Source organism: Pantherophis guttatus, chromosome 1, assembly GCF_059756535.1.
Source record: "Pantherophis guttatus breed Tessera chromosome 1, ASM5975653v1, whole genome shotgun sequence".
Lineage (NCBI taxonomy): Eukaryota > Metazoa > Chordata > Lepidosauria > Squamata > Colubridae > Pantherophis > Pantherophis guttatus.
The window spans coordinates 105,843,589-105,858,505 of record NC_142063.1 but is presented as its reverse complement, the minus strand read 5'-3'; the positions used below and the strand labels follow the sequence as shown (position 1 = coordinate 105,858,505).

General features: G+C 38.7%; 1 protein-coding gene across 12 annotated transcripts in view; it reads left to right on the top strand.

Annotated features, from left to right (window-relative positions):
• BRSK2 (BR serine/threonine kinase 2) overlaps window positions 1-14,917 on the top strand; it is a 467,655-nt gene that overhangs the window by 332,698 nt on the left and 120,040 nt on the right. The window lies entirely within an intron of this gene.

The following is a 14,917-nucleotide window of genomic DNA, read 5'->3' as shown; positions in this document are numbered from 1 at the left end:
AAAGAGCCACAATCTACTTTTTTTTTTCAAGAAGTCTCTGATTGATCAACAGAGGAAACCAGATTATGAATCAGACAATAGATCTGTAGCGTCCAACAAGAAATTGTAATGAGCACATTAGCTCTTCAGACTTTTTATTCCTCCTAAGGGAAATAGAGTTAGTCCTTGACTCACAACCTTTCATTCAATAACTATTCAAAGTTACAACAGCGCTGAATGAGGGGGACTTACGATATGTCCTTCCATTGTAGCTTCTCCGCCATCATGTGATTTTACTTATTTATTTAACATATTTATATAGTCACCATCTTTTAACCTGGGTGTTTCCAAAAGGAAAGCTAAAACAACATATAAAATTAAACAGATGATTCATTTATTTAAAACATTTATATAGCTGCTCATCTTTTACTTTTTTTCCAGCGAGGATAGTATAGGATAGGATGGGATGGGATGGGACGGGGCAGGAAAAACATCATATAAGTTTTCTTTTTAAGTAAACCTTTCCTTTTTATATTTAAAGATATAATATATGCTGTGATGGGATCACCCTAACACTAACTTTTAAAAACATGCAGTTTAGCTCTTGAAAACATCCCCCTAAAAATACCTACACTTGGAAAGTGGAACTGTTAAATATACTATTAAAATGTCCCCAGATTTTAAAAAAGTAATATTTTTCTAAGTGTTTAGACTGTTTTAGAGATAGACTAAAATAGACTAGACTAGACTAGACTAGACTAGACTAGACTAGACTAGACTAGACTAGAATAGAATAGAATAGAATAGAATAGAATAGAATAGAATAGAATAGAATAGAATAGAATAGAATAGAATAGAATAGAATAGAATTTTATTGGCCAAGTGTGATTGGACAAACAAGGAATTTGTCTTGGTGCATACGCTCTCAGTGTACAATGACAGGTTTCTATTCAATGGTGTATGGTTTTTCTATTTATGGAACCTTCTATATGCTGCCACCACCTACTGGAGAGAATAAATAACAACATTAGTGATTGTTATAATTCTGTAGGTTTAAGAAGCATTTGCCAAAGAAAAGTATTTTTATGTGTCACAAATTTGGGGAATCTGAAAGACGTCAGTAAGATTTATCAGCTCATTAAAAGTTTATTCATTTATTTATTATTTATTTATTTATTATATTTATATTCCGCCCTTCTCCCGAAGGACTCAGGGCGGTGAACAGCCAGGATCAAATACATAAATATAAAAGTTAAAAACAATTTAAAACCAGATTAAATACTTTGGCCCACAATTAAAACATCTCATTAAAATCCAATTTAAAATTTAAAACCGTTAAAATTAGGCTAGCCTGGCTTGCTGGAATAACAAAGTCTTCAGGGCACGGCAGAAGGTGCGCAAGTCCGGGATCCTCTGTACCTCCGGGGGCAGCTCGTTCCAGAGGGCAGCAGCCCCCACTGAGAAGGCTCTCCCCCAGGGGGTCGCCAGTTGACATTGTCTGACCGATGGCACCCTGAGGAGCCCCGCTCTGTGGGCGCGTACTGGCCAGTGGGAGGTAGCAGAAGGCGGTCCCGTAAAAGCCATGGAGCGCTTTAAAGATGTTAATCAACACCTTGAATCGCACCCGAAAGACCACTGGGAGCCAATGCAGCTCGCGCAGGAGAGGTGTTACATGGGAGCGCCCTGCTGCTCCCATAATCACCCGCGCGGCTGCATTTTTGACCAGCTGGAGCCTCCAGATGCTCTTCAAGGGGAGCCCCATGTAGAGAGCATTGCAGTAGTCCAGTCGGGAAGTGATGAGGGCATGAGTGACCGTGCTCAGGGAGTCCCGATCCAGAAAGGGACGCAACTGGCGGATCAGGCGAACCTGATAAAAAGCCCCCCTGGCCATGGCCGTCATATGCTCTTCTAAAGACAGCCGCGCATCCAGGAGGACACCCAAGTTGTGAACCCTCTACTTGAGGGCCAATGACTCACCCCCAATAATCAGCGATGGCACCAGCTGGCTATATCAGGATGCCGGGAGCCACAGCCACTCAGTCTTGGAGGGGTTGAGTCGGAGTCTGTTTCTCCCCATCCAGACCTTCACGGCCTCCAGGCACCGGGACATCACTTCAAGGGCATCATTGGGGTGGTCTGGGGTGGAGATGTACATCTGAGTGTCATCAGCGTACTGATGGAATTGCACCCCAAAACCACGGATGATCTCATCCAGTGGCTTCACATAAATGTTGAACAGAAGGGGCGAGAGAACCAACCCCTGTGACACCCAAAAGTTATCTTGACTTGAGATGGGTTATAAGTATCAATAAATAAAGTATATTTTCATTACTGATGTTCAATTTATTTTTCTTAGCTGCACATTTTTAAATTGGAATAAATTTTGTGAAACAGAAATGGAGTGTGGAATCTGGGACTTGGATTTGTAGCATTTGAAATGCTAACTAATGCACATTTGAATTGCCCCTTCATTAGGGAAGCATTTTAAACTTCAAGCTTTTCATTTATTATATGTAACATGACAGGAAAAGCTGACATTGTCTGAATCACATTTCTGAATTTTGTCAGGAAACCACATCTATGATCCTGCCCCCTGTTATGTGCCTTCTAAAAAGATTTATTGTATTTACTGTGCAAATAATTCAAAATTACCAATGGGTATGTGTGATTACTAAGAAGAGAAGATATTAGCAATTGGCTTTATTATTTTTGTTAGATGAGTTGATCGGTAATTGATGGTAGTTTAGAGCAGTGTTTCTCAACCTTAGCAACTTTAAGTGGTCTGGACTTCAACTCCCAGAATTCCCCAGCTATCCCCATGGAATTCTGGGAGTTGAAGTTCACACATCTTAAAGTTCCGAGGTTGAAAAACACTGACTTAGAGAATAGGGCACAGTTATGATGGGAGTAAGGGAGAAAGAAGAGCCACTGATTTTGGGTGCATTCTATTACAAGGTCTCAATTCACAAAAAAGTAGAAATATGCTTCAGTTAACAACCTCTGCATATTGATATGGAACTTTAAAAAATTAAAAGAACACAAAGAAAACTGGTTTTCATTTATGTTGTATTACAAAGCCTTCAAGTATCCTTGAGGTCATGAAGAGAATTAATATAGAAAAAGGGTCCTTCAGATCATGTATGTCCTTCACATTAGAGCATGGACAACAAGCAGTCCTCAGAGTCCCTTCAAAGCATACCCTTGAAATTTAGTTACAAACTGATAAAAAGCAGCAGCATGATATTCTGCTTTAGGTAGGGTGGCAGTAAAACCCCAAGTAAAATAAGTGGGTTAAGCCTCTTTCAGCTTTAAACCCTCTCTTCAGCAGGATTTAACAGGGCTGAAAATTGCCCTTCCACTTCATCTGCTGATATGATTGCATCATCACATCTCCTGCAGTCCTCAGTTACTGAAAAAGAAAGATTAAAAAAAGAACACTTGTGGCTGCGATGGAATTGCTAGCCAGGCTTTAGAGTGTGTAAAGACATGGGATTCGTAAACTATAGAGTAGCGATTCTCAACCTTGGCCGCTTTAAAATATGTGGACTTCAAATCCAAAAAGTCCCCAGACATCTCCAAGGAATTCTGGGAGTTGAAGTCCACGTATATTAAAGTTGCCAAGGTTGAGAAACACTGCTGTAGAGCTCCCTTGCATTCAGAATTTATTTATTTGTTTGTTTGTTTGTTTGTTTGTTAGATTTATATTGCCGCCTATGGCCCATGGCGACTCAAGGCGGCTTACAGAATGTAAAAAACCACATTTAAAAAACTAAATCTGATTAAAAAATTAAATAAATTAATGTAATAAAATCACCCCTGACCCGCACCTCCCACCCCAGTGACAGCTGATCACACAAGCCATTTATTGGGCTCCATCCCGCTCTGGTTCCCCAGGCCCGCTGGCAGAACGAGGTCTTCAGCACCTTCCAGAAGAGAATTAGGGTGGGGGCCATTCTAATCTCTGGGGGAATGATGTTCCAGAGAGAGGGAGCCACCACGGAGAAGGCCCTTCTTCTGGGTCCCACCAGGTGTATCTCCCTCGGGGATGGGATCCGCAGCGTTCCCTGCCTCCCCGCTCTAATGGGTCGGGTAGATGTGACCAGCAGGAGATAACCTCAGATAACCTGGTCTCAAGCCATGAAGAGCTTTAAAGGTGACAACCAGCACCTTGAATTGCACCCGGAATCAGCAGCCAATGCAGCTCCCACAGGAGAGGTGATATATGTGCACACTGGGCTCTGCACAAAACCGTGCAGGCAGCTGCATTTTGCACCAACTGGAGCTTCTGTAAATTTCCTTTACGGTGTATATAATGTAGAAGCAATTGTTCTCTCAGGTTGGATGGAAAAGAAGGCTATTTGGGGGAAATGATTGATTTACAAGATACAAGAGGGCTACTTTTCTGCCACTCTTTTTCTTCTGCTCAAAGGCCCCTTTGTGTCAGCAGTCTAGTACAATTAATCAAATTGCTGGTGAGGGGAAGGAAAATTTACTTTTATTTATCCTGCTTCTAACATCCCACTGTTTTTTGGTGCTTTGAATTTATTTGATTGGTGTCTAGAAACCAAGCTTTTGCTATCCTCTAGAAAAACCTTCACTCTCTCCTCTCCAACCTGCTGACCAACAGATGGGATTCTTGCCCTTTTTTATTCTTTTTTTTTTCATGTTTATTGATTTTGTTGCAATTACTTTGTTGAGAGCCGCCCAGGGTATTTGAGAGTCAGGAGGAAGCATACACATTTAATAAATTATTATTCTGAGAGCTGTAATCTAAGTCTAAGGTAAAGGTTCCCCTCGCACATCTGTGCTAGTCGTTTCCGACTCTAGGGGGCGGTGCTCATCTCTATTTCAAAGCCGAAGAGCCAGCGCTGTCCGAAGACATCTCCGTGGTCATGTGGCCGGCATAACTAAATGCCAAAGGCGCATGGAATACTGTTATCTTCCCACCAAAGGTGGTCCCTATTTTTCTACTTGCAGTTTTTATGTGCTTTCGAACTGCTAGGTTGGCAGAAGTTGGGACAAGTAACGGGAGCTCACCCCGTTACGCGGCACTAGGGATTCGAACCACTGAACTGCCAACCTTTCAATCGACAAGCTCAGCATCTTAGCCACTGAGCCACCACATCCCTGTTAATCTAAGTCTATCCATGGGTTATTAAGTGAGGGGAAAGCTCTCTTCAACATCATTTGAAGGAGTCCCTATTCTGGGCACAGAATAATTCTTCTAAACCATATTTCATACTAGATCAGCTGTAAGTTAATGTCCTTTTTCAATATCCCCACTTCAAAAATTATATTCTCTGTCCTTCTTATTTATGGGGGAATCCCTTTTTCAATTTTAGATTATCTTGTACGTTTGCAGAGGAAATACTTAGCAGTTAATACAGTAGCTGGCATGTCAGCCCTCCTAAATCTCAGACAGCGAATAGGCAGTGCTGGAATTCAGCTGTTAGTGCCTGGAGCAGAAACAAAGGCTCATGTTGCTCTCTTCAAGTGCACTAATAAAGAAATCAGTGGAACAGAAGAGAAATGTGTGTCATAAACAAAACAGTAACTTTGCAAACCCTCGTTTGCAGATACACGTTAAGTGCAATCATTGGGCCTCTGTGTGAGCTATTACACTGCTTCATTAATTCTCTTGGCATGGGGCCCAGCATGATTGACATTGAGACCTTCTGCTAGGCCTGGTAAGAGAGGAGGAATATGCAATGCCATGCTATAAAACTGCAAAGATATTTTTGGAGTGGAATCCTTTTCATTTAAGGTCTTTGGTAAATTATTGTTAGAGTTTGTCATATCATTTTGAGACTGCAAATTGTTATTCTTTATGTCTGCCTCTTTAACAGACACTATTAATTCATTTCCATTCCTGGGTACAGTTCTGAAATTTCCATTAAATTGATTTATCACAGTTATTTACCAGCTACCCAAAATTAGTAACAAACTTACTGAAGGATGCATTTCCTGGTTATCAACATTAACCAACCTAGATTTTCCATTGTTTATATGAAGAGATTTTTAACATCCTATATGTATAATATTTTTCCTCAATGTTCTCTGCTACTTTCTTATGACTTAATGTTATTAGAAACTCAATTTACTTTTTGTCAAGGTAGTGCCCTGCTCTTGATCTGCACTAAAGATATGTCCACAGGTATTAGGGCTACTTTCACTGAAATTCAGTCTAACCTCTATATTAATTTTACTCTTCGAGGTAAATCCAGTTCCCCCCCCACCTCCCTTTTGAATTTGCAGAAGGCTAAAAGCAGGCAAGTTCAGAAAATGTCAATGATCTAAACTGCAATAATTTCTTTGTCACTTTTTCGTAGTAGTGTAACTTTACCAGAATCATTGGAGACACTGATAATAATTAATATTTCAGTTTTTCAAATAGCATTAGTGCTGATAGCTCCGATAATAGAATAGCTCAGAATAGAAATTTCCACACCTTTAAAAAAAAAAATAATTACATTATTTAGAACTTACATGGCTGTCTGCCTTATATACAGTACTCCTAGATGGCTCACAATAATATTAAATAAAAGCAGAATTAATAAAATAAACCAACCCCACAACAATGACGCATATCCCAAGCAAATCATTGCAACATCTGATAGACCTCCCTTTGCTGGCTCACTTTCATCTTAGCTGAACGCCTGGATGAAGAGCCAGATCTTAAGAGCCCTCTACAAAGCTAATATATGCAGAGTTGTGCAAAATTCATACACAGATTTGCAAACTGAACCCAAATTACAGAAAATATATTTTTATGGCAATCAGGAATCTTTCAAATATGCTGTCTGTTAATACTCTATTGTATTAGAGCACGGGTGTCAAACTCGATCACGTCTCGTCACGTAGCATGATGTTTTTTGCCTTTGCGGAGCCAGGGTTAGGGGTGGTCTACGGGTGATGCATCCAGCCGGCTGGCCGCCAGTTTGACACCCCTGTATTAGAGCCACCGAATTTACTTCCAAAATTTACTCAGGTGAGGTCCCCTAAACAGTTGTTTTCTGGTTCCAACTATAGACACTATTCTAAAGGAATTTTCCTCTTTATGTATGCCCAATTTTTTTGATAAGTATTTTGTATTAAAAACTGAATGTTGGATTCCCATGTACAGGTAGTCCTAGACTTATGACCACAATTGCACCCAAAATTCCTATTATTAAGTGAGATATTTGTTAAGTGAGTTTTGCCTCATTTTATGACCTTCCTTGCCACAGTTGTTGAGTGAATCACTGCAGCTGATAGGTTAGTAACCCAGTTGTTAAGTGAATCTGACTTCCCCATTGACTGTGCTTGTCAGAAGGTCACAAAAGGTGATCAGATGACTTCGGGACATAGCAATGGTCATAAATATGAACCAGTTGCCAAGCATTTGAATTTTTTTTTTGAATTTTTTTTATTTTTAAACAAACAAAACATAAAACATCCATCATCCATCACAATTGCAAACAGTGTGTCAATCGGTTACAAATCCCTTGTGCTTCATTTTACAAATTATATTTCTCATATTATCAACCTGTTATATATCTTTATATCATTATTCTCATTTATCATCAAGCATTTGAATTTTGACCACATGATCATGGGGATGCTGCAATGGTCGTAACTTTGAAAAATGGTCATAAGTCACATTTTTCAGAGCCGTTGTAACTTTGAACAGTCACTAAATGAACTGTTGTAAGTCGAGGACTATCTGTAATGTAATAAATCATAACAGAGAGAGTAGTATGACAATGGAATCTCATGATGTGGAGAGCTTGTCTTGGAGATGATCAAGCAAAGCAGTGGTTCTCAACCTTCCTAATGCCGCAACCCTTTAATTCAGTTCCTCATGTTGTGGTGACCCCCCAACCATAAAATTATTCCTCAGACCATTGAAAATATGTGTTTTCCGATGGTCTTAGGCGACCCCTGTGAAAGGGTCATTTGACCCCCAAAGAGGTCATGACCTACAGGTTGAGAACCACTGAAGTAAAGGCTACTAAGACATTGTCAAAGCACTTTCATTCGGATTCCTGAACTGAGGTAGGAATTGGATTTGGCGGCCTAATAGGTCCACCCCACTGCATGACTCTTTTACTCCGTCTGCATCAATTAAATATAGTTAATATGGTTATTCAGCTGTCATACATTTAACAATTATTGCCTTCTGCCATATGAATAATTAGTGTTTATGAATGTCTTTGAACGTCTTCAGGTGTTATATGTAATTAATCTTTTAACATATTGGGGGGGTCTCATGTTATACATATTTATAAATTAATTGTGAAGGAGCTGGATCAGATGCAAGAGAATAGGTGTGGAAAAGTTCTCTTAGTGGCTATCAAAACAAAGCACTTAAAGATTTATGGTACTTTAAGTGAATCGGTTGTATTTTGATACGTATAATGCATAAGTATAGAGAATCATTTTTGCATGAATTCACTTGAACTAGGCTTTATCCAGAAAAGCTTATGATGTAATTCAGATTTGGGGAACAATGGTCCCTTTATGACTTATGAACTTCATGGTGAAGTCTGTAAGTCACAAAAAGGCCATCATTCCTCACCACTGATTTAATTAAAGGGGCTAGTCTAAAAGTGTCAAAAATGTCTTTCACTCTGAGCTTCTTTTGTGTCTGTTTTGCTACCAAAAAAAACCCCATACAACAACAATCTTCTAGGAATCTTCTAGCAGTAATTATCTTCTGCTCTTCTTCCCACTTACCATCTGAAAGTTCAGATAGAGCAGTTATTGGTCTGTTGTTCTGTTCCCGCTTGTCTGATAGTAAGCAGTGTGGGATTCAGCCGATTCGCACCAATTCGGGCGAACCATTAGATAACTTTCTGAGCAGTTCAGCGACACGGCTGTTGGAAGAAACAGCCTTTTGTTTTTCCCATTTTACAGAGTTAATCATGTCAGGAAGGCAGGAAGGAGACATTCTGGTGTGCCTGTGTTGTTTCTAGCCAATTCTTATCTTTATTGCCCTGCTTAAGTGTTTTCAAAAACTGCCTGTGCAGTTAAGCCTTGTTACATTGTAACAGCTAATGGTTCTTGGCAGTATGCCCAGACTTTCTGTAGCCCAAGCTTCTCCAGAGTTTCTTTTCTATTAGGGACTTGTCTTTCTTAAAGGGGAAGGGTTGTTTTCAGCTTTTTACACTGCTTTACTGGTTCCTGGCACTGTCCTTTGGGGTGTACTTCCAAGAGGCAGGATGCAAGCTTGGCACTCTATCTGATTTTTTTTACTGCTTTTCTGGGGGCATATGATCTTTCTTTAAATCTGGATTATTTCCTTAGGCTATCTTGTGAGATGAGTGAGACCAGCTGGTATTTTTAAGTGGTGCAAATGGATCTAAGGATTGCTTCTCCTGGGTGGGAAAGGGTGCTTTGTCAGTTCACTGAACACGGAAGTCTCTTGTCTATGGGGATTCTTCAGTCATCCAGGTCATGGTTGTCCCAAGGGTGCTTTTTTCAAGAAGCAACTGGACTTTCTTGATTTCCAGAAAGTCCACTTGCCTCTTGAAAAAGTACCTTTGGGACAGGAGTCTCTTGCATTGCTTCAGAGTGGCCAAGGCGTATGATTGCTCACTGATAGTAAAATTTAAAAAAAATAGGAGGTGGGGTGTGGATCCTCCTTTCAATTCATTTTAGTTTTCTCTCATGATAATAAGGCTTAGTAACATGGCACCAGGCTTGGAGTTTATTTAAATATCTGTGGCATGTACTAATTTTATTGTGATCTTGACAAGCTTCGGAGGTCAGAGACTTGAACCTGGGTCCCCTAAATACTTCGTTAATTTGTCTCTTTAGCTCAGCATTTTGTAGCCCAAGTGTGCCCACCCACTTTCTGGAGAGCTTAAATGAACTCTCTGCTAAAGGGTTTCACTTTTTGAGCAAGAGTTGGCTGCTGATAGTTATCGTTGCATTTTAACTATTTTAATTCCTCAAGGTGCTCTGGCACCCTGCCTGATTAACTCTGGATTGCAGGTATTGCTGATGAAAAGGAAGGTATTCAGACAGAATGGTTTAGGTTTCCATGATGGCTGTGACTGTCATTGATCTTCAGTGTGTATTCCCCCATTTCTAATCTAATGATTGATATTTGGGGCAGCTTTTTGCAAGCAAAGAAGCTTTTTGTATTTTTGTACAGTAATCTTTGACTTACAACTGTTCATTTAGTGACCATTCAAAATTACAATGGCACTGGAAAAAGTGACTTATAACCATTTTTCACACTTACGACTGTTGCAGCATCCCCATGGTAATGAGAGGCGGGGTGAGGCGAAGTGCCCCTCAACATGAGTGATGTTAAGTTGGCCACGCCTACCCAGTCACATGACCACCCAGCTATGCCTACCAAGCCGGTCATTAGGGCAGAGAACCGGTCTATATCTGCTCATTGTACAAAAACAGTGCTACTCAGTGCTGGGATCACGGGTTGTGCTCCTCTGCATTATAACTGTGTTCTTCTCAGAATATGCTCAGCAGTTTATTTCTAACATTTCTGAACTGAAATCTCTAAGGTAATAAAATTGAATGTATACCATTGATAACCATGAACGGAGCTTCTAGTTAACTGTGCCAAGAAATCAAAAGGTTTGATGCTCCAGTAAAATAGATACCCTGCATTGATGCGGTATCAAAGTAGTAATTTGAAGCTTTCTCCATAGAAGTTAAAGAGGTCCATCGAATCACTCACTAATATTGGTTTCTTAGATCACCCAGCTTTGATAGCTTCTGTAAGATCTTTAATATTCCCTTTATGCAGTTTCTCACTTAAAAACACAAAGAACATTCCATTTCTCAATTTAATGGTTTTATTTATTTATTTTCTTTACACGACTTACTGTATGGCCACAAATGGTGCTGATGTGATTCCAGGATGCTGCAACCATTGTAAATAAATGCCAGTTGCCAAGCACCTGAATTTTTATGACATGGCCATGGGGGAAGGCTGCATTGACAGTAAGTGCAAGGACCGGTCACAAGTCACTCTTTTCAGTGCTATTGTAACTTTGAACAGTCACTAAATGAATAGCTGTAAGTCATGGACCACCTATCCTGGAAACAAGGAATAGTGATAGTAAGCAATAGACTGTCTGTGAGCTATTTCACTGATATAATTTGCACTAATGGACAGCACATGGGGCTTTGCAATAAATTTTCCATTAGAAGAATTCTTTATTGCTCTCATTTTTCTGAGAAGGGGGAAGGGTTATAAAAGTTATAAAAGATCCTGTCTACAAACAAATATGACAAAAGCTTTAATCTTCTATATTTAAGGTTGGTTGGGAGGTAGAGACCGCATTAGCAAACTGGAAAATTATTTTCTGAAGCGTAGGGATAATTTGGCAGGTCTTGCCTTTCTTCCAACTCCAAGGACAACCATGAGCAAATAGCAGAGAGTAAATGGAACTGGGGAATTGAAATAATGCAGCTTTTATTGGTTCAGATTTCTTCATTATCTCACTTGCCTGCCAGGCAAAGAAAAATCAAGGCAATTTAATTCTGAGAAGGCACTTCCATTTGTCCAAGATACGTTTATGATGGTTTCTGTTGCTAGCTAAAGCTCCCTGGTTTATTACAAGGGGAAATCCAGGGTCCTAAGAGAACTTACTCTTCTGTTAACAGACTCTGTTTTAGTGCAAGTTTAGTTTACTAGAACCCCTATTCTAATAATGGGCTGTTCCTTCTCAGGGTGGATTTGCTTTAAATCGAGTTGATAATCGAGTGAAATCGATTGATAATCGCTGAAATCGAGTGGTATTCAGCAGATTCTGACCAGTTCTGGAGAATCAGTAGCGGAAATTTCGAGTAGTTCGGAGAACCAGCAAATACCAGCTCTGGCTGGCCCCAGATTGGGGTGGGAATGTAAATTTTAAAATATCCTTCCCCCAGGAGTGGGGTGGGAATGGGGATTTTGCAGTATCCTTCCCCTGGAGTGGGGTGGGAATGGGGATTTTGCAGTATCCTTCCCCTGGAGTGGGGTGGGAATGGAGATTTTGCAGTATCCTTTCCCTGCCACGCCCATCAAGCCACACCCACAGAACCGGTAGTAAAAAAAATTAAATTCCACCATTGCTTTGAAGGGTCTTTAATTATTAATTCTCCCTCCCTTCCATATTAGGAATTAAATAGTTTTTTTAAAAAAAAAAACTCATAAATTTAACAAGTTCACATCTATGTGAGGTTGGTTCATGACATTTTACTGCTTGAAGCAAAGATTAAAGCATAAAGTGTCTTTCCATTTTATGTATCAAAGAATCATAGTTTATCACTGATGGTTGGACAGCATGTCTCACAACATCTGTGGAGTAATGCTGGACAAACCATTGTTAAATTGACAAATGTGTCCTTTAATAATGTTGCTTGGCTTAACTATCATAGCTCTTGAGGTTTAATAGCCTCACTGGGTTTAATAGCAGATAGACCATTATTACCTTTATTAACTTCTCATAAAAAATATAGTGTGGACATGCTTTTACAATCAGTTTGACTTCTCTCTTCTGGATGTTCATCTCCATCTTTCTGATGGCAAAGTATAAAAACTTTGCTTATTTAGTTTACTCTGTGAACGTGGCATATATTTTTCTCTCTGTTTCTCAAGTGAAGGCTATTATCTATGCTTAACTCTACTTGTTTATAAAACAGGAGTCCACATGTATGCACACACAACATCCATATGTATGAATTTGATTGATAATAAAATACTAGGTTCGTTTAAATGGTGTGCTCATTTGATTGTATGCTGAACTAGACATAGGGGAGTTAGAACTGAAGAAGCTTCTTAGATAAGAAGCAAAATGTTTTCAAAGAAAAAAAGAAAAGAAAATCCAGTTGTCTTTTATTATTTAATTATGTCGAATTGATCTTCTGAAGCCTTAGCATATGAGGAAGGGGTTTTGTTTGCCCCTTTTTATTGTATTGTTATAAATTGTAATACAATACATTATATTGTTTCAGGACAATTATATTTGTACAGTGTTAATTAGAGCTATTAACATGCTATTGTTTTGATAATTTGGGATATTGGCAACAGTGAAAAGATATATTCTATCGATATTAGTTACAATTTAGAATATTGATATTACAAGCATAAAATTAACTGACCTTTTCATACAAAATTCAGTACACTGTAACATTTGAAAGAAGAATCTGCTGCAGAAACTGATTTTTCTTCAGCTTGTATAAATCTTTCACCTTTTAGCATAAAGGGAAATATTGAGTTCTATGGCAGAGAGGTAAGCATGTATGGGAAACAAAGGATAAAAAGAGAAAAAAGAGAAAATAGATTATAGCTGATATGTTTAAGTGTTTTAAGAGAAAATTAGTTAACTTTCTGGCTAATTTGGATTTCTTGGAAATTTACAAAGATTCAATTTCATGGGAAAACCATGAGTCGAAAACCAAGAAAAATTAGCATTATGCAGATTTACTGTGAGGGCTCCTATCAATTCAGTTAGAGAAGGAAAAGCAAATTCATGAATATTTGATACATTAGATGCACAAACTCTCTTATGGAGCAGATTTCCTAAAAAGTTGCGCCCCTTGTCAATTGATTGAAGGGATACCAATTTCCTTTCAATAATGAAATCACTGCAAATTATAAAAAGAGAGAGCTTTCTTTGCTTCCTCGTTGTTTCAGTTACTCTCTTGGAAATTAGCTTTCCTTATCTTTATATATTTAGTTGTTTATTTCACATAGTTACAGTTGCTTCCATTCTTTTACCATAATATAGAAAAATAGACTTCGTGAATTACAGAAATCGCTGCACTAAATCTTTGTACGCTGTACCTGATGTGGGTTGTTAAGAGAGCTTTAACTTTACATAAAGTTAAGAGTTTAAATAAGCCTTTTAGAGTAATCTCCCTGGTCGGGGATCTTTACACCATGAAACTACATATATGTGGAAAGAATATCAGTTACACGGGTCTACAAATTTTGGGAAATTATCAACCTCCATGATAAAATGTGTTAATTTTACATATTTTGATTAGATGAATTAAAAAACAGGTGATAATGAACAAGGTGATAAAGGTGCTGGTTGGATCAAGATATTTCACAATAAAGATTTATACACAGGTATATTTGCCTACAAGGGATGGAGGTGTCTAATGATCATAATGCCTCATGACTTCTTGACGAAGTACAGTAGAACAATGAAAATGTACCACATGGAAGTGTATAAATGTATCTTCACTTTGAGAACAGCAAGGCAGATGACTATGAAAAACACGTGGAAAAAGCAGGATATTGCAGGCATGGAGAAAAGATACCAAGGGAAATGGAATCCATCCATGCTTGCCAATTACTGCAGGAATCTCCCCAGGGATGATCCTACTGCAGTTCACAAGAGAAAAGTCAAAAAGTGCAGTTTAGATACTGAATAAAGATGGAACCTTGTTGTTTAATCTGATGTTAGAGCTTGTCAGTTTTTTTAAAAAATAGTTTTATTTTACATTTTACACAAAATTAAACCCTAGCATCCCCCGCATTACCTCTCCCTCCTCCCTCCCCCCCCCACCCACTTCCCAGAGCAGAGTACAGGGTATTTCATCTAACAATCTTAGACAAACATATGCTAACTGTCTATAAACACTTTTTCCACCCTTTCACACTTTAACTCCCTTTTTGCTTAACTAAATGATTACACATCTTCTTAAATACTTGTATTCATTCGTATGCTATTTGAAACTTTTTAGTCCCATATTTACTTTGTATGTAGTCAATCCAGCTTCTCCATTCCAAAATATAACTTTCTTGTGATTGGTCTTTCAAATATGCAGAAATTTTTGCCATTTCTGCTAAATTGGATACTTTTAATGTCCATTCTTCTATGGTAGGTAGGTTTTCCTTCTTCCAATATTGCGCCACCAAAAGTCTTGCTGCAGTTATTAAATTTAACATCAATTTAGTTTCTCTAACAGTACAGTCTCTAATAATACCCAA